Raw genomic sequence first — 19,347 nt, 5'->3', positions numbered from 1 at the left:
GGGGAGTGAATAAGAGTGTTGAATGCTGTCAAGAAGTCAGGAGAGTCGATAATTGAAAAATTCCTATTAGAATGAGATACCATAGCAAGAACCAACCTCACAGGGGCAATCGTCAAATTACAGGGTATTGTTACCATAGAGTGCCTGATGTACACATTTAGTGAAGGCAAGTAATAGTACCAATGTCATATCTAGCCAAGATCCAAAGTGAGATAAATTTTTTAAATGGTGATTTTTTATATTATTATGGTTCTTTGCGGTTTTCAAAATGTTTTTATGATGTATGTTGTCACATTTGATACTTACAATAAGCCTTGAAATTCCCACACATATGATTTATTTGTTACAGATGATGAAATAGTGACCCAGAAAGGTTAATTGATGTGCCTAATGTCACACAGCTCATAGATCCAGAGACGAGGCTTAAGTTCAGACATTCTGATTCTAATTTAAGTTGAGAAGGAGGAAAGAGAGAATGCTGCCCCATGTTACCTGATTTAAATGCAGCATGACAAGAAACCTTTGAAAAGAAAAATAAAACAGTGCCACACAAGCTTCTATCTGCAGGTTTTCTGGCTTAGAAGACTGAGCCCCATCCCATGCAAGGCGATTTTACGGGTTCTAGACAGGCCTTCTGCTCCAAATAAAATGTTTTCTACCAACTCATTGGCATTTGTCATTCCTTTACCAAAGGTCATCTGAGTCTGCAGTTAGTCTTGCTTTATTCTGCTCAGCCAGATCTCTTCTAAAGATTAGTGCTCAATGTTGAGCATTACAGTTTAAGGGCAACGTGGATAAACTGGCAGGGCACTTCACATGAGGCTGAGGGGCTAGAACGTGAGCCAAGGGACAAAGTCAGATCTGCGAACCTTTTGTGGGGCTGTGTGACATAATGAAAGGGAGGAAGAGAATGTCATTTATAAAAGAAGAGAAAAAAAAACAGAAGCACCAGACGTTATTTTCAATATCTGAAGGATATAATAAACAGCCGATGCTTTCTCTATCATGAGTAGATGCTGACAAGGAGGTAGATAGTTGGAGAGATAGATAGATAGATAGATAAAATAAAAACTTTCTAACCATGAGCACTATGCTGGATGAGCTTGGAGGTCATATAATCCCCATCAGTAGAGGTGACCAAGGAGGAACAAAATGCACATGCTTATTACCTACTCTAACCAGGCACAACAGAGTCTATTCATCCCAGGCAGTTAGTTGGCCAGAACAGTAAACTAATATTAGGAGAAACAAAAATATCAAGAAGCAATGACAGTACTGAAATTAAAAACAAAACCCTCAGCCCAAACATGAAGGAAGTAGTAGCTAGAGAACAGAGTAAGATAAAAGGAAAAGGAATACATGAGAACAAAACCCAGGCATCTAGTAAATAAAAAGATTCTAGATGGTAAAAAACACAATTCTTTAAAAATTCAACATATATATATATATATATATATAACTATTATATGAGATTGATGTGCTGCCTACTAAGTTAAGGAGGTTATATATGACTATTATAAAATGGCTACCATTTTATATGTTAAGTGCTATATATATAAAATCTCATTCATTCTTCATAACAACTCTAGAAAATAGCTATTATGAATTCCTTTTTACCAGTGAGGAAACAGGCTGATATTCATCACACAACTGCTGAGTGGCTGAGTCAGAATTCAAAATCAGGTATTCTTTACTTCAAAGACTGGGTGTTTATATCTTCTACTAAGAAAGCAAGTGGACGGCTTCCCTGGTGGTGTAGTGGTTGAGAGTCCGCCTGCTGATGCAGGGGACACGGGTTCATGCCCCTGGCCAGGAAGATCCCACATGCCGTGGAGCGGCTGGGCCCGTGAGCCATGGCTGCTGAGCCTGAACGTCTGGAGCCTGTGTTCCGCAATGGGAGAGGCCACAACCGTGAGAGGCCCGCGTACCGCAACAACAACAACAACAAAAGCAAGTGGAAATATAACAGCGAACAAAATTCAACCCTTAGAGTCCCTATAGTTTAAAAAGAATAGAAAAATAAGTGAGCAATTAAATACAACATGACCTGAATAATTAGTTAGAGGCTGAAGAACACATTTCGGGGCTGTGAGATTTCCTAACTGCCCATTTCTGGTAAGACCAGTCTCTGAACTTTACCAGTCTGATGTGAAGGCAAGTGAGCAGAGAAACACGAGGTGCGTGGATTAAGGTTGTATTGTCAGTGATGCTGTTATACAGACCTGGGTTCCAATTCTGACTCTTCCACTCTGTGTTATAGGACAATTCTCCATGGGCCTCATGTCTCTGCACATTTTGGAAGTAACTGCCTTTGTTACAGACTCTCATTTTCAAAGATGTTTGTATAGCAAATAGCCTTAGAAGAGAGAGATAGTATCTCCCTTTGGAGAAAAGGCCATGCATGCTTACTGTCCACATTATATGTGTCCCCTTAGAGCACAAAGCAGACATGCTTACTGTCCATTCTAAAATATTTGTGTTCACTTAGCTCAGGGTTCCTCTCCTGGAACATAACCCAAGGAGTGTGCAGGGATCACCTTGCCCTATTTGTACAGCCTTGTGGGAATTAGGGCTTGGGAACTGAGACAAATGCTGATATTCTGGCTACTGATATTGCTGTGAATGAGAATCTCTCCTTCATCACTGGCCCAGGAGTCTTGTGTCCTCTACCTATGTCTAACTGTGGCAAGTTAACTTGTTTGTTTGTAGCTAGAGTACAATCTCAGGCCCTCCACCAAACTTGATGCTCCCTAGCTAGGCAATTTGGGACAAGCTACTTAACCTCTCTAAGATTCAGTCTTTTAGCCATAAAATGAAGGATAACAAGTGTCCCAATATCATAAAGATTAAATATAGCAACCAATGTATAGCTTGCTATCCAATGTATGGCCTATTATGTCAACTTTAGCTAACATCTACATGGGAGCACTAGACGGGGATGGAAAGTGTTAAGATAACTGGGATAAACTTAGGCTTTTATTGATTCTATAGACAAGATTTCATTGGTATCAGAGATTAAAATAGATTTTAGGTAAATTTCCAGCTCCAGTTGACCACTATTTTCTGCCTGGATTGCTTGAAGAGGAAGATTTCAAAACTGTATCTGGGCTGAGTAGGAAAGATTGCCTGATAGACTAGTGCTTTCTGCTATGGGTTTTGACTAGGAGAGATTTAGTACACATTCTGCATATTTGCCTCCTCTGACAAATGTTATTTTATGTCTCTTCCACCTCTGTGTTTCATTCTATACCACAATTTTTCACCTGTGAAGGAAGACACTGAATACAAATAATCCTGGAAGAAGAAATAAAATGATTTAGTCACCTCATTTAATTACCTAGGGGTACATTTGCAATTAGTTATCTTGAAGAATTTACCAGGATGATGCAGTACTTAGAATTTGACATGCTGTGGGTACTTTATTAAGATTGGTTTATAGTCGTTCTTGTGCTAACAATTGCAAATATATCTCTAGTCACAAAGCATCTAATATTGGCTATTCCTGGGACACAAATTAACTTGGAAATCTATATACCCTCTTGGTAGTTGAGTATTCACCCTGTATCCAGGGATAGACATATTATAAAAAGACCAAATATCCCTCCCTGTGCCAAGCCAAGCAATGGTCTATAAATATGTTTCAAGGTGCTAGTCCTATGCCTCTACCTTCATTTTAAGCACACTTGCCCTGTCTTTTACTTCTGTGGTTATAAATACCCTTATGGAGGAAAAATGTGGCAATATGTGTCCTAACAGTATTCACTTGTTTAGACCTGATAATTCTAGGAGTTTATCCTGGGAAAATAATTGCAGATGGGCACATAGATTTATGTGCAAGGTTAATCATTACAGTAAGTTTAAATTTATTTAAAAATTTAAATTTACTGCAAATGATGATAGAATAAATTATGATAACCCATAATGATATAATAGTCATTAAAATTATATATTTGAAAACATTTAACTATAGGCAATTTTTCTAATGTAATATTAATGGAGAAAAGTTAGGTATATATAATCATAATTGTTAAAAAGAAATAAACCTTTAAATTCAAAAATAGAGCATACCCATAAATATGATGTATGCTGGGAAAGATAGTTAACTTCTTTTTCAGTTCAGGGTGTGGAAAGTGTCTAATTTGCAGAGAAATTCTGTGGGCTGCACTCTGCTCTAGAAAAACTAAGTACTGCCACCAGGAATAAAAGTGTACAATCCAAAGAGGATTGTTTCATGTGTCCTACATTCTTACAATTTCTAGAAATAGCATATTGATTTCCCTGTCCCAGGTACAACTTCTCCAATATGGGCAATCTTAATAGGGCTATTGATCAATGTACCCTCTCTTTCTTGGTCAAGGTGGCAGGCACAGGACCCAGTCTAGGCAAAACTGGACACTCTCTCACTTGCAGGGATTTGAATTATGGAAAAAGAATAAAAAGTATTAATATTGATCTAACCCCTATAACAGTGACCTGAAGAGACAGACCATTATTTTTTGCTACTAAAATCCCTGTTGCTACTCTGTCCTCATTTTTCTGAACCTAATTCTTTAGCTGTTCCTTTAATTCTCAACCTGCCATTTAACTTTCTGATAAGTGTGATTTTGTTAAAGTTAACCAAAGTTGGGTTCTTATAACCCAAGTGTCTTATAACTCGAGCCATAAATTAATACAGTAATTTTTTTTAAATCATGTGCTATTTATGTGGTTAGAATCTTAGATCTAAGACCAGTGAGGTTCCTGGGCATTTCCCAGTCTGTAACCTCTCTTGCTTCTGGGTCTATAAGCCCCATCTCCATTTCTTGTTGCAAGTTACCAGTCCTGAGATGCTGCTTGCAAAACTCAGCTGCCTTCCACTTCTTTTCTAGCAGGTGCATTGCCCAGAGGGGTAGTCCTTGCCCCATGAATTGCCAAAGAAACCCATTTGTACAGCTCTTTGTGTAGTGGTCTCCCAGATTTCCCTGCACTGATTACCTGCAGTGGGTAGCATTGTCATCAGAAAGCAATGGAATGATGTTTCTGGAATTCTTCTTTTTTTATTTCAATGCAAGAATCATTTGATGCTCATGTATGGTAAATGGATTTTTTTTTTTCCCTAGCGGCAATTATTGCCTCAATGGCTGGCATTTTCTACTCTCATGGCTTAAATTCAGTGATATTACAATCTCTAAATAACTGTGAAAAGTCTCAGCTTGACTTTTATGACATTTTCCCCTTTGGAAAAGTTTGGCACCATAGGTCTTAAGTTATGCAAGTGCACGATGAAGCAGTAATGAAACACAGTAGGATCCTACCAGATGAGGTTGTTATGAGTTAACTCTAAATACTCCCCGAATGCCTCTACCAGGAAGGCTTTCCCTCTTCATCTTACCATCCATTCCTAGCTTAAAGCTCAACTCAAAATTCACCCCTTCTAGATTAAACCTTACAGAGCATAATGTAAAAAAAATAAAAATAAAAAAAATAAATTTTGTATCTGATAGATAGAACCAGAGTAGATGCTTGCTAAATCTCTTGCAAACTGTGTGATTTTTATCAAGTTATGTAACCTTTCTAAGAGTCAGTTTTCAGCCATCCATCTAGCTATCTATATATTTATTGATCTATCGATATAGCTGTATATAGCTAAATATAAATATATATACACATGTATATATACATACATTTATGTACATCTTTTGTGAGGATTAACTAAGGTAATGTGTGTAAAGTAACTGGTATATGGGAAGGTGTGAAAATATCCTGTCCACAAGGACAGCCACCTCTCTAAGTGGCCATTATTATGGACAAGATACTTGCCAGAGCCCATCTAAGCCAGTATCCAGACAAGGAATGGCATTCACTGGAAAGACTTTATGTATAGAGTAGGGGAACAAGGTAAGGAGAAAGGCATAGCTGGCTCAGGATGCATCTGAGATTCATTTAAGAGGGACAAAGTGTCACGGGCAACATGAAATAAACCCCACTGGTAGAACAAAAATGCAAAACTACTCACTTTGAACTCCTATAAAAATAGGTACTCTATTAATGAGTGCTTCATTTTCTAAGCATTATGTTTATTGCTTTACTTGCATTATCTCATTTATTCTTCATAGATAGTAGTAGATATTGGTCCATTTTTCAGAAGAGGGAACTGAGGCTTAGAATGGTTGAATAATCTGGTCAAAGTCTCAAGAGTGTAGAAGTGGCTGAGTTGTTATAGGAAAACATTTCCCTGATATCAGCACCTGGTTCTAAAATACACAGAGAGAAAATGTGAGGGTAGAATCCATCAGGGAACTCCCTGCAATCTAAACTTTCAGAAAAAGAAGAGTTATCCACTGAAGGCAGAGAGATGTGGGGGGCTACCAAGAGTGAAGACAATAGCACAGGGGACCTTGAGACATACAATTCTCTCAGCATTTCCAAAATCATGGTCTGAGCTAAAACCCATGGCTATGTGCCTATGCTTCCATCCAACATTAACTAAGGCATAAAGTTACTTACTTGGGTCCTAGAGGCTCCTAAAATACTTTCATTTAAATATTCAGATAATTGAGGCAAAAATACTTTAACATGAATTACTCTGATAATGATTTCCATTTGCCTCTATTCTCTCCAGACACAGGGATCTTTACTTGGTCTTTTTACCTTGGTTATGGTTAAATATGAGGCAATTGCTGGCAATGCCCCTGCCACTACTCATGCTATATGGCATATTAGATTTTTGTAGGCCAAAACAACTTGTAATTGGTAGAGTCAAGTTACTTTCAAATATCACTGAATATCAATGCAACATTAAGATAAAGGTTATGATACGTAAAATAGAAATTCCTTTTAGCAATAGTAACTGCATTACCTTGTCCACAGTTTGATATATCATGCATATTGAAGGTGTAGCCTTCTCTGCATATTCTGATTTAACATGGGGTGGAATGATGGCAAGGGTGAAATGTAAGTAACACACAGGACTTTACATCATCAGTGGGGAACAAGATTGGGAAGAACATATCAAAATGTTTTATACAGTCATGTGCATAGTCATTATTCTCTCAACAAATATTTGTTAAGTATCTTTTATATTAACAGTATTCATCAGTGTTTCTTGAAGTTCTGTAGCTCATGGCTTTCAGACATCTGGTGTATTTTTTAAATGCACTTTCCTTGGTTTCAACCTAGAATTTTTATTCTGGATCTCTGGGGTTAGAGCCAATGAATTGCCCCAGGTGATTCTGATTCACTCTTAGCCATTGTGCTATGTGCTGGAGGTAAGAAAAACAAATAATTCCAATTGTGAAAGAGGATTTAAGCTGGTTGAAGACACAAGCTATACCTAAATTGAGAGAGATTTAAGTTCTATAGATTTGAGTATAGCAGTCAATAATAGCTCTTGGAATTTAGAAGAAGGAGTTAGAAAAAGTTTGAATAAATCAGGAAGGCACCAAATCTGCATAACATATTTTTAAAAAGCATATTTTTTAAGACATTAGAGTTCAGATGAGGGAGCCAAGAACTGAGGAATCAAAGTTTTAGAAAGACGGAAAGCCCACTGAGTTGTGACCAACAGTTTGCATGTTGCTTTTACTATCAGGATATTTGCTTAATCTTTTTTAAAATTGAGGTAAAAATCATATAACATAAAATTAATTAACCTTTTTAAGGTGTACAATTCAGTGGAATTTGGTACATTCACAATGTTATGGGATTGTCACTTACATTGAATTCCAAAACATTTTCATCATTGCTAACAGACCTTGTATAAAGTAGTCACTCCACATCCCCAACTCCCAGTCCTTGGCAACCACTAATCTACTTTCTATCTATATAGATTTACCCATTAACGATATTTCAAATTAATAGACTCATACAATGTGTGTCTTTTCTGTGTCTGGCTTTTTTTACTTAACATAATGTTTTTAAGGTTATCCATGTTGTAGTATGTATCAGTACTTCATTGCTTTTATAACTGAAAAACATTTCATTATGTGGATATAGCACATTTTGTTTATCCATTCACCAATTGGATATTTGGGTGGTTTCTACCTTTTGACTATTGTCAATAGTACTTCTGTGAACATTTATGTACAAGTATTTGTTTTAATACCGGTTTCAATTTTGAGAAGTATATACCTAGGAGGGGATTTGCTGGACCATACGGTAATTTTATATTTTACTTTTTATTTAAGTAACAGTTTTCCAAAGTGGCTGCACCATTTTACATTCCCACCAACAATGCACAAAGCTTCCAACTTCTCCATATCCTTGCCAACACTTGTTAATTTCCTATTTTAAAGTAATACCTCTACTAGTGGGTGTTATGTTGTACTTGTGGTTTGAGTTTTCATTTCCCTAATGACTAATGATGTTGAGCATCTTTCCATGTGCTTATTGGTCATTTAAATATCTTCTTTGAAGAAATATGTATTCATGTTCTCTGCCCATTATTTAATTGGGTTGTTTATATTTTTGCTTGTTAAAATGTAATAATTGTATTTTCTGGATACTAGACCCTCTTCAGATAGATGAAGTGCAAATATTTTCTCCTGTTCCACAGTTCTATTTTCACTTTCTTGGTAGTATCCTTTGATGCACAAACATTTTTAATGTTGATGATATTCAAGTTTTTCTTTTGTTGACTGTTTTTTGGTGGCTTATATTTATTCATTCTTAACATGAGGTAAGTGGCTGGGATGCAGAGTAAAAGCAACTGAAAGGTGAAGCTGAGTTTTGTATTCTCACTGCTCTAGAGAGAAAAGAATTGGAAGGAGAACCTCCAACAAGAAGGCTGTTATTTGGGGGCAAAAAAAAAAGAGTTAGATCAAGCTAGACAAATAATACAGCCCACACTCTAGTCAGCTCAGTCACTGATTAGCTGAGGTGAACTGCCCCTACTCCAGCTGCCTGACAGAGGAAATGTTGAATCCCATCTATAATAAAGTTGTAAAAATAAGTAACATCATTATGAAATTGGAATTCTATCATCCAGCAAAAATATACTTAAAAAGAGAAGAAGGGGATATGAAACCTCTTGGAATTGCCTACACAGATATGATTTCTTCTTTGCTGCAACCCTGAATTCTGGCCTTTTCTTGATGCTAGGTCAAGACCCTCCTTTTATTTATTCTTCTATTAGGTCTCATTATCTTAGCATCATAATATTCTAAAACAGCAAAGGAAGACTAAATTTAATGAGGACAAAACACATTTTTCTTCCTATCAAGGGGCAACCTTTGAAATTGTCAATTCTACAATAAATACTCTAAGCTTGAATATGATCTTATTCCAAATAACTGGAAATTCTTTGTTTCTGGGAAAAAAAAATAAGCACTTTGTTGAAAATTTTCTCTTAAAAAAGAACAAGTAAAAGGACGACATGTCACATAAGATTGGTAGAGCAGCTAAACAGAAAGCTTTGAAGGCCAAGGGTCAAAGCATTCATTCCATGAAATCAAAGCAGCAGCAAATTTGTCTAAATATTCTACATTTATAACTGTAAAAAACTTCATTGTACAGATGAGTAAACAGAAGCTCAGAGAATTTAAACAATGTATTCAAGGTCATTCAGCTATTTAGTGGCAGAGTCAGAAACTGAACCCAAGATTTTCGTATACTTTTTAAAAGTTTATCGAGGTGACATTGGTTTATAACATTATATAAGTTTAATGTGCACAACATTGTATTCAAGTTCTATATACACTATAGTGTGCTCACCACAAAAAGTTTAGTTTCAATCTGTCACCATAAAGTTGAACCCCTTTCCCCATTTCCCCTTCTCCTAACCCCTTTCCCCTCTGGAAACCATTATTCTATTCTTGTCTCCATTGTGCTTGTTTTTGTGTGGCTTGGTTTGTTCATTTATTTTGTTTTGTTTTGTTATATATGCCATATCTGAGTGAACTCATATGGTATTTGTTTATTCCCATCTGACTTATTTCACTTAGTCTAATACCCTTAAGGTCCACCCATGTTGTTGCAAATGATAAGATTTCAACATTTTTTATGGCTGGGTAGTATTTCATTGTATATAAATATACCATATCTTCTTTAACCATTCATCCATCAGTGGGCACTTAGGTTGCTTCCATATCTTGGGTATTGTAAATAATGTTAAAATGAACATAGGAGTGTATATAACCTTTTCAAATTAGTATTTTCATATTCATTGGATAAATACTCAGAAGTGGTACAGTTGGATTGTGTGGTAGTTCTTTTAATTTTTTAGTACTCTCCATACTGTTTTCCATAGATATTATTAAAAGAAATAGAATATACAAGGAAATGGAAAGCTATCCCATGCACATGGATTGAAAGAATTAGCATTGTTAAAATATCAATTTTACCTAAAGCAATCTACAGATTCAATGCAATCCCTACAAAAATTTTCACGAAAATAGAACAAAAAGATCTTAAAATTTATATGGAACTGAATAGCCAAAGCAATCCTGAGAAAAAAGAACAAAGCTGGAGGTATCACACTTCCTGATTTCAAATTATAGTACAAAGCTGTAGAAATCAAAACAGCTTAGTATTGGCATAAAAACAGATATACAGATCAATGAGACAGAATTGAGAGCCCAGAAATAAATCCACATATATATGGTCAATTAATATTCTGCAAAGGAACAAAGAGCATACAGTGGGTAAAAGATAGTCTCTTCAATAAAGAGTGCTTGAAAAACTGGACAGCCACATGCAAAGACCACAACTTACACCATATGCAAATAACAACCCAAAATGGATTAAAGACTTGAATGTAAGATCCAAATCCATAAAACTCATGGAAGAAAACATAGGCAGTACACTCTTTAACAAGGGTCTTAACAATATTTTTCTTGTTATGTCTCCTCAGGCAAGAGAAATAAAAACAAAAATAAACAAATGGGACTCATCAAACTTAAAAGCTTCTGCACAGCAAAGGAAACCATCAACAGAACAAAAAGACAATCTGCCAAATGGGAGAAGATATTTTCAAATCATATATCCAATATGGGGTTAACCTCCAAAATATATAAAGAACTCATACAAGTCAACAACAACAAAGAAAAACAAACAGGGCCAATTAAAAAATGGGCAGAGGATCTGAATAGACATTTTTCAGTTCACTTTCTGTTTCATCACTCAGAGACTCTTAGTTAGAGTGACTTGTATTACTAAAAAACCCCTGACCCAAGCCATCTTACCTACAGAACTTGAATTGTGACATAGATTCATATGTGTCCATTTTTAAATAACTACAATGTGTCTACTAAAGTTCACAGTTATAGCTATGAGATATAATATGCTGTTATAAATCCTAGTAACACCTGATCATTTATTTTGCTGAGTCAGTTAACTTTAAGGTTTTGAGTATGGCCTGAAGAGATGGGACATAAGCCCAATAACTTTTGATGCAGAAGAAATGTGTTGATGAAGAGAGCTAACTGAAACCTGGTACTGGGATGGGGGCAGGGGTTTGCACAAGAAGGCCAAGAACAAAGTTCCTGGGAGAAGGGTGTTAGGACATCTATAGGGAAATCAAAGGACCTGAAACTTACTTCTGAAGAACATTCATGCACTTTTTAAATTTATGTTGCAGTCTTCCCCATGTAGCTTTGTATGTTGCATGACCCAATTCTGTTAGAACCCTCCCCCACAGGGTCCTAGTGTGGCCCCTCTGGTAAGAGAAACCTTATTTCAAAGTGATGTCTGAGATTCTTTCTGTTGCCTGTTTCCTGGGATCCACATATTATCATGCAGATAAACTTATATACTTAGCCCATGATTTTCTAGGCATAGAAACAGTAACAATTAGGGCCAATCAGGTCAAGGGTCAGCAAGAAGGTGAATGCCAAGTGGGAGCAGAAACCCTGTGTGGGAAGTCATTAGAGAGCATCATGGTATCCATCTTCTCAGGATTAGGAGCAGGTGCTCAGCCCTAGGAGATGTTCCACTATCACTTAGCCCCTATCTCCTCAATTTCATAAGGCTGAACCCCAGCTAAATATTAAAAGTATGTTGTGGCAGAAAGAGTGCCTGAACCCAGAACTCTTGATTCAATCCAGGGTCCTTTCTATGGTAGCAGTTTTGTGGTTTCCAAATGTGGAACGGGGACCCCTGAGCATCCCCTAAACCCTTTCAGGGCATCTGTAAAGTAAAAAATATTTTATAGTAGTAATAAGGAATTATTTGCTTTTTACACTCTCCCTCTCTCCCAAGCATATAATGGTATGGCTCCATGTTATGTGATGACATCATCACTCTTAGAGGTAATGGGTGTGTGCTTGAGTGTTCTTGTGATTTAAAAAATTTCCACTTTATTTTCTAATATGCTCAACATCAACAAATACAATGTACATAGGCAAAAGCTCTTCAGACTCCTCAATAATTTTTAAGAGTGTCAAGGATCCTGAACCAACATGTTTGAAAAACACTGTTGTAGTTGAACAAATATTATTAAGCTGATATTAAGACTAAGACAAAATGCTGAGAGTTTTCTTTGCCCTGAGAACAAAATTTCCTATCCTACTAACATTGGTATGAAGTGTTCATAAGAGGAAAATGTCAAATATATTTGCAGTCAGTAACAGATCCATGGAAGAGATAGATCAAGAGGTGGGTCTGGAGGGATGAGAATTTCAACAAACAGTAATCTGGAAACTGAGTGTTTCTGACTGAGAGGAAAGCACAATCAGATGCTCAGAGGCAGCACAGACCATGGAGCACTTCTGGTATCAACCAGTTCTCTTAGACAAGAGTGTCATGTGCATGAAGAGAAATAGTAGGGAAAGCCAAGAATATGAGACGAGATTAGGGTATGAGGAGGTTTGAGTTCCAGACAGAGGAATATGGATTTAATTTTAATGATCATGAGAATTCATTGTGCAGATGAGAGGAAAAAAAGAAACTTCCCACTATTGCAAATATAAATTTCTAACAAGACATCAACTTCTTATAGTTAAGGTACTAATTAAGGGTATGGGTAAAGAGTTTAAAGGGAATATATAAAAAGTCAAAGGGAAATGTATAAGAGAGGAGCAAAGAAATACACAAAAAGTAAGCAATAAGATCCATCTCTGATCCTGACCAGCTGTTTGACCCTAAGCAAATATCTTTACCTCACTGGATATCAGATGACCATAATGCTCACTTAATTCCCAAAGTTACGTTGAAGGTAAAGTGAGTAAATAAATATCAGTCAAGCTTTGAACATTATAAGATTATATATAGAATGTTTAGTTACCAGAGTCTGTGTTGTCAGTCTCAGAGAAAGGCATTGCTATAACTCAAGATGATGGGAAGCCAATGAATATAAATGTGTACAGGCCTGAGGAAACCACAAGACTCCTTTCACTTTTTCAGAGTAGAGGAAGTGAACAATCTTTCTGAATATTATTTCTTCCTTGAGAATATCTTGGGAAAAAAATAATAACTTCTCCTGACCCTATATTGAAATCTCCAGCAGAATGAATACCTTTAAGAAATACTTCTCTCTAACTTTACTTTGTTTAATCAGCTGGGGGTTTTGGGGAGGGAGTTGTTGTTGTTATTTTTATAAATTTATTTATTTATTTTATTTTTAGCTGCATTTGGTCTTCGTTGCTGCACACGGCCTTTCTCTAGTTGTGGCGAGCAGGGTCTACACTTTGTTGCATTGAGCCGCCTTCTCATTATGGTGGCTTTTCTTGTTATGGAGCACAGGTTCTAAGCTCGTGGGCTTCAGTAGTTGTGGCACATGGGCTCAGTCATTGTGGCTCGGGCTCTAGAGCACAGGGTCAGTAGTTGTAGTGCATGGGCTTAGTTGTTCTGCAGCATGTGGGATCTTCCCTGACCAGGGCTTGAACCTACGTCTCCTGCATTGGCAGGCGGATTCTTAACCACTGTGCCACTAGGGAAGCCCTAACCAGATGTTTTTAACAGATGACACACATACATGGTAAAGATTTAGACAAGCAAACAAAAAGAGTATGTAGTTAAAAGTATCATAAAGTTAAGAATAAATCTAATTGGGTAGAGAAGTTATACTTTATCAGAATGAAGTCCAATGGACAGCTTCCTGTTGGGCAGAAGAAAAGGTGACAATATCAGAGGGAGGAATGGCAAATGGAAATGGAACATAGATTATGCTACATTGATTACTTCCGTCATCTTTTCATAGGATGATTACTTCCTGCCTTTATCGAGTAAGAATCATGTTATATGGAATTTGAAAAGAAGTTAGCTCATCATACTTCAAGGTGTTCCCTGTCTATGGAAAAGAATATTTAAGAATCAAAAATTGTCTGTAAGACTCATGAACATAGAAAGAAAACTTATGGTTACCAAAGGGGAAAAAGCGGTGGAAGCATAAATTAGGAGTTTGAGATGAGCAGATACAAACTACTATATATAAAATAGATAAACAAGGTCCTACTGTATAGCACAGGGAACTGTATTCAATATCTTGTAATAAACTATAATGAAAAAAATTTTAATTAATATCCAAAGGTGGCTTTTGAGATAGAAAGAAATTTGTTTTATTTATACTTACCTGGGTTTTAAACTAATATTAGTGGATTAAAATCAGTCAAAATTTTAAAACTTGGTTTTCTTTCAGACTTTAAGTTTAACTAGCAAGACTTGTTATTCTATTTATTAATTTAGTAATACGGTCATAAAATAAAAACAATTTATAAATGTTCATTAACTCAAAAAAAAAAAAAGCCTGCAGAATGGCAGCATGGTGGTCTGCAAATGTGCCATTTCAAGCTTGTTCAATCTTCTCAAACTAAGTAATGACTGTAGGAGGTCAGATGTGGTCCAGCCAGGCTCAGTATTCTCTTCCTTGCCAGAACGCATAATCTAGTCTCGGCAAGCTTCTCCACTCATCCAAGATCTCTTCCCAAATGCACCCGCAAACATTGCAAATCATAGTCACAGATTTTGAGCATCAAGGTATCCCCTAACATTTCTGATACATCTTCCATGATCAAGTATTAGTAAGAGTAGACAAAGGGGTTACCCCCAGTAGCAGGTGAATTCACCTTCTGCATTCTAGACTTAAAAACTCAGTGGGATTTTCATTCCCCCAAAGCGGTGTAGTAATCATTAGTGCTGTTTACCAAATATTCCCAATTCATTTTTCATGTAATGGTAAATCACTCTCCAGGTCCTTAGGCATCATGACATGTGAGCCAGAGAAACATGGATTAATTCTGGGCAAAAGCTGTAATCACAAGTGTGTGATTTAACACAGCTCTTTCCCCCTCTGCTGTGGTGAGTGCCACATTCTATATAGTAGCAGAACCACCAGCCTGGATCCTTGACTAAGGATGGCAGAGCATAACCTCCAGGTGATTTAGAGTCAACATTAGGTTGGGGGAAAATAAACCTATTTGTTTCAAGACACTCAAGTTTAGGGGCTATTTATTACCACAGCATAACCTAGCCTAGCCTATCAGATTGACAGGGGCAGAGGTGAGATAGGAGGTGAGACAGGAGACAAAGGCAATGCCATGAGAAAACAGAGGAATAAGATCAAGTGGGAAAATAACACAGGATTTTATGTCAGATAAATTTGTTTTAACCTCTCTACTGCTTCCTAGCTGTGTGATCTTGGGAATGTTATTTAACCCCTCTGAGCCTGTTTCCTCATCAGTTGTTTTGATAAATGAATTAACATATGTAAAAAGCTTGTCCCAGTATCTATCACATTGTAGGTACTCATTACATTTAATTTCATCCCCTCTCCCCCCTCCCACCAACCCACACACACCCCCAAGATGACACCACAAAAAAAATGGAAGCCTCTTACATTGTTTATAAACAGCCATGGTTGAAACTTCCCTTCCATAGGTTAGGGACTATCTCTGGAATAAGAATTGTCCTTTATTGTTCTTAATGTTTTAGGGTCAAGGTCTCCAGCTAAAAATTCAGTTGTGTACACTATATAAGCTAAGTCATTACAGGCCCAAGGAGCAGATGAATTTAGACAGTACACTGTTACCACTAAATCAACACAGTGCAAGAAGCAATCCAGGACAGGCAATCACTCACCTTGGGCCAAGCTAGAATGCAAATGAAAGGCAGAGCAGCAGGTCAAAGAGGACTGAATGTCACTGAGAAAGTCATTGAAAATAGCTGCCTCCTCACTGGATCAGAGTCTTAATTCCTCATGTGACTTTGAGCTGGAGAGGAAGGACTAAGTCTGAAGGTACCTTGAGCATGCATGGGGCACCACCCCACCACAGCAAATTGTGAACATTAAAGTATTTCACATTGTAAGGACTTGGGGAAAAAAAAGAAACAAAACTACCAGGGAAAGTTTTTAAGGTAGGCAGACGAGATAAGTTGATTGGTAAGCAAGAGGAGTAAACAGGAAACGCCCCAACTAACTATTCCCTAGCAAGGTAATTGGACCACCACCAAAACAAGTCTTTTTGAAAGTTCATAACCATGTGTCCTGTTAGGTTTATAGAATGACTTACTTATGAGATGCTTTTTTATTCCACAACATACATTCAATGAACAGTAACTTGTAATACGTTTGCTGTAAGTTCCAACAAGTCTATTGTCACTACCAGGGCCAGTCTTGTACTTAGGAGATCTACAGACATGTCATATGTAACTAGTAGGAAAACCTACTGGTTCAACACATACAATTTATCTTTTGCTAACTAGCCTATGTTAGTTTGTGAAATCCTTTGGATGAAATACTGTTCTTTTCAGCCTGCAAAGGAGTGATGTATTAAAGCAACTCAGCATCTTAGTGGGAATTTGGGTTGTCTTTTGGAGAGAAGCTGAAGAACCCTCAGCTGCTTTAGGTTGAACAAAATCTAGAGGTAAAACATTTCAAAGACATTTCACTTCACTGGAACCTAGCTAAGGCTCTGAGAGAATGTAGCCTCATTCTCCATCAACCTCGTTTTATGTCAAAAGTAGATTTCACATGTAAACTAATGTAAACTTTATGAACAAAGAGGGGTAATGGTAATAGTTTGTGTAAGAGAGAAAGAGGCAGAAAATACTTAACTTTTGTTTAAATTTTGTTTTCTTTCTTTTCTTAAAAAATACATGATTTTAGCCTTTCTCTTCAAGATCACATTGATATCTTGAAACTTGTGTCAGGTTTATATTGCAATATTCCTTGGTATGTGCAAAATAAATGTTTGTAACCTGCAAATGGGAACTCAGAAAATAAGATGGTCCTGGTTATTTTTGCAATTGGAGATAAGAAAGAAAATGATTTGGATCCTTTGTGGTTCTTTTAGCCTTAGCTATGTTTCACTTTGTCCTCTCTGTCCCCTACCAGGGGAGCCCCGGAAATGTAATGTTTCCCGGGTCCTGTGAAATGTTTCAGTAAAGGCCACTGTAATTCACAGCTTGATTTGTCCCTGGTCACTGGCAAGTATGATGGATTATGATTACTGCACATTTCAAGGTTTTCCCAAGGTTACCCAGCGAGGGTTAATGTTCAATTCACCCACAACAATTATGAGGTGAAGAAGGAAGGTTCTGTTAGACATTCTGCAGCTTTAACCAAAATGAAGATAGTCTGTGCTCTTAGTAGAAGCCTCATAACCTGCTGGAAGCCAAGGGCTGTGTTTGGCTTACACATAGTAGGTAGCCATGGGTATATGTCCCATGGAGGACAAAGTAAGGGGATTCCTTAAACAGATCATCAGGTAGCTTACTTAGGAGCTATGCAAAGTGGGCACAAGATATGCCATCTATGAAAGAGAAAAAAGAGGCAGATTTCTAAAAGGCACACATCTTCCCGCAATATTCAGAATTAAATTAATTCAATTAATTATGATGTTTTCATACAAGTGGATCACAGGCTGACTAGAAACAAGGATCTTCTTCCTTGTATTAGGAATAATGACCAGTTTTCTGTGTGTTGTGTGGCCTGTTTGGTGTAAGTTGTCATTTCCTAATCGTGCTCTTTTGTTGGGCTTTTCTCTGCCAGAGCCCAGTGAATGCCAAAGGGGAGGAAAAGATGGAGGGCTGTTTCTCAGGAGGAACAGAGTCTATAAGTCTTTTTCATTTGGGGCTGGCTGATTCTGGTTTGTCTAATTGGTAGAGGGATTCTGAAGGAAAACTGGAAGCAATAGCCTGTCCTTGAGTACAGGGATAAGATTCCAGTGTCATGGGAGAGTCATTAGAGATCAAAGCAGATAAAGAATTCATTCATTCAATATGCAACACAAATTGGGAGCACACAATATAAGCTGCTTACAAAGAAGGATATTCTACCTTGATATAATAGCTATATCAGGAAGGGAAATAAAGAGCAGATACTTTGATATCTATGTAAAATATATAGTATGTCAGATATAGTTGTTCTAAGAAGAAGGATGAGTTGTGTTGTGCAAGCAGAAAGTGCAATTTAAAATAGGATGATCAGAGAGACCTTCAAGATGGCAGAGGAGTAAGACGCGGAGATCACCTTCCCCCCTACAAATACATCAGAAATACATCTACATATGGAACAACCCCTACAGAACACCTACTGAATGCTGGCAGAAGACCTCAGACCCCCCAAAAGGCAAGAAATTCCCCACGTACCTGGGTAGGGCAAAAGAAAAAAGAAAAAACAGAGACAAAAGGATAGGGACGGGACCTGCACCAGTGGGAGGGAGCCGTGAAGGAGGAAAGGTTTCCACACACACTAGGAGCCCCTTCACAGGCGGAGACTGTGGGTCGCGGAGGAGGAAAGCTTCGGAGTAGCCGAGGAGAGCACAGCAACAGGGGTGCAGAGGGCAAAGCAGGGAGATTCCCGCACAGAGGATCGGCGCCAACCAGAACTCACCAGCCTGAGAGGCTTGTCTGCTCACCCGCTGGGGTGGGTGGGGTCTGGGAGCTGAGGCTCGGGCTTCGGAGGTCAGAACCCAGGGAGAGGCCTGGGGTTGGCTGCGTGAACACAGCCGGAAGCGGGATAGTGTGCCACAGCTAGCTGGGAGGGACTCCGGGAAAAGGTCTTGAGCTGCCTAAGAGGCAAGAGACCATTGTTTCAGTGTGCACAAGGAGAGGGGATTCAGGGCACTGCCTAAACAAGCTTCAAAGATGGGCGTGAGGGGCTTCCCTGGTGGCGAAGTGGTTGAGAGTCCTCCTGCCGATGCAGGGGATGCGGGTTCATGCCCCGGTCTGGGAGGATCCCACATGTTGTGGAGCGGCTGGGCCCATGAGCCATGGCCGCTGGGCCTGCACGTCCGGAGCCTGTGCTCCGCGACGGGAGAGTCCACAACAGTGAGAGGCCCGCGTACCACAAAAAAAAAAAAAAAAAAAATGATGGGCATGAGATGCGGCTCTCAGCGTGGACACCAGAGACCTGCATGGAATGCTAAGGCTGCTGCTTCAGCCACCAAGAAGCCTGTGTGCAAGTACAGGTCACTATCCACACCTCCCCTCCTG

Source organism: Mesoplodon densirostris, chromosome 14, assembly GCF_025265405.1.
Source record: "Mesoplodon densirostris isolate mMesDen1 chromosome 14, mMesDen1 primary haplotype, whole genome shotgun sequence".
In the NCBI taxonomy this organism is placed as follows: domain Eukaryota; kingdom Metazoa; phylum Chordata; class Mammalia; order Artiodactyla; family Ziphiidae; genus Mesoplodon; species Mesoplodon densirostris.
The sequence above is the reverse complement of the archived record's forward strand: the minus strand, read 5'-3'. Positions refer to the sequence as shown.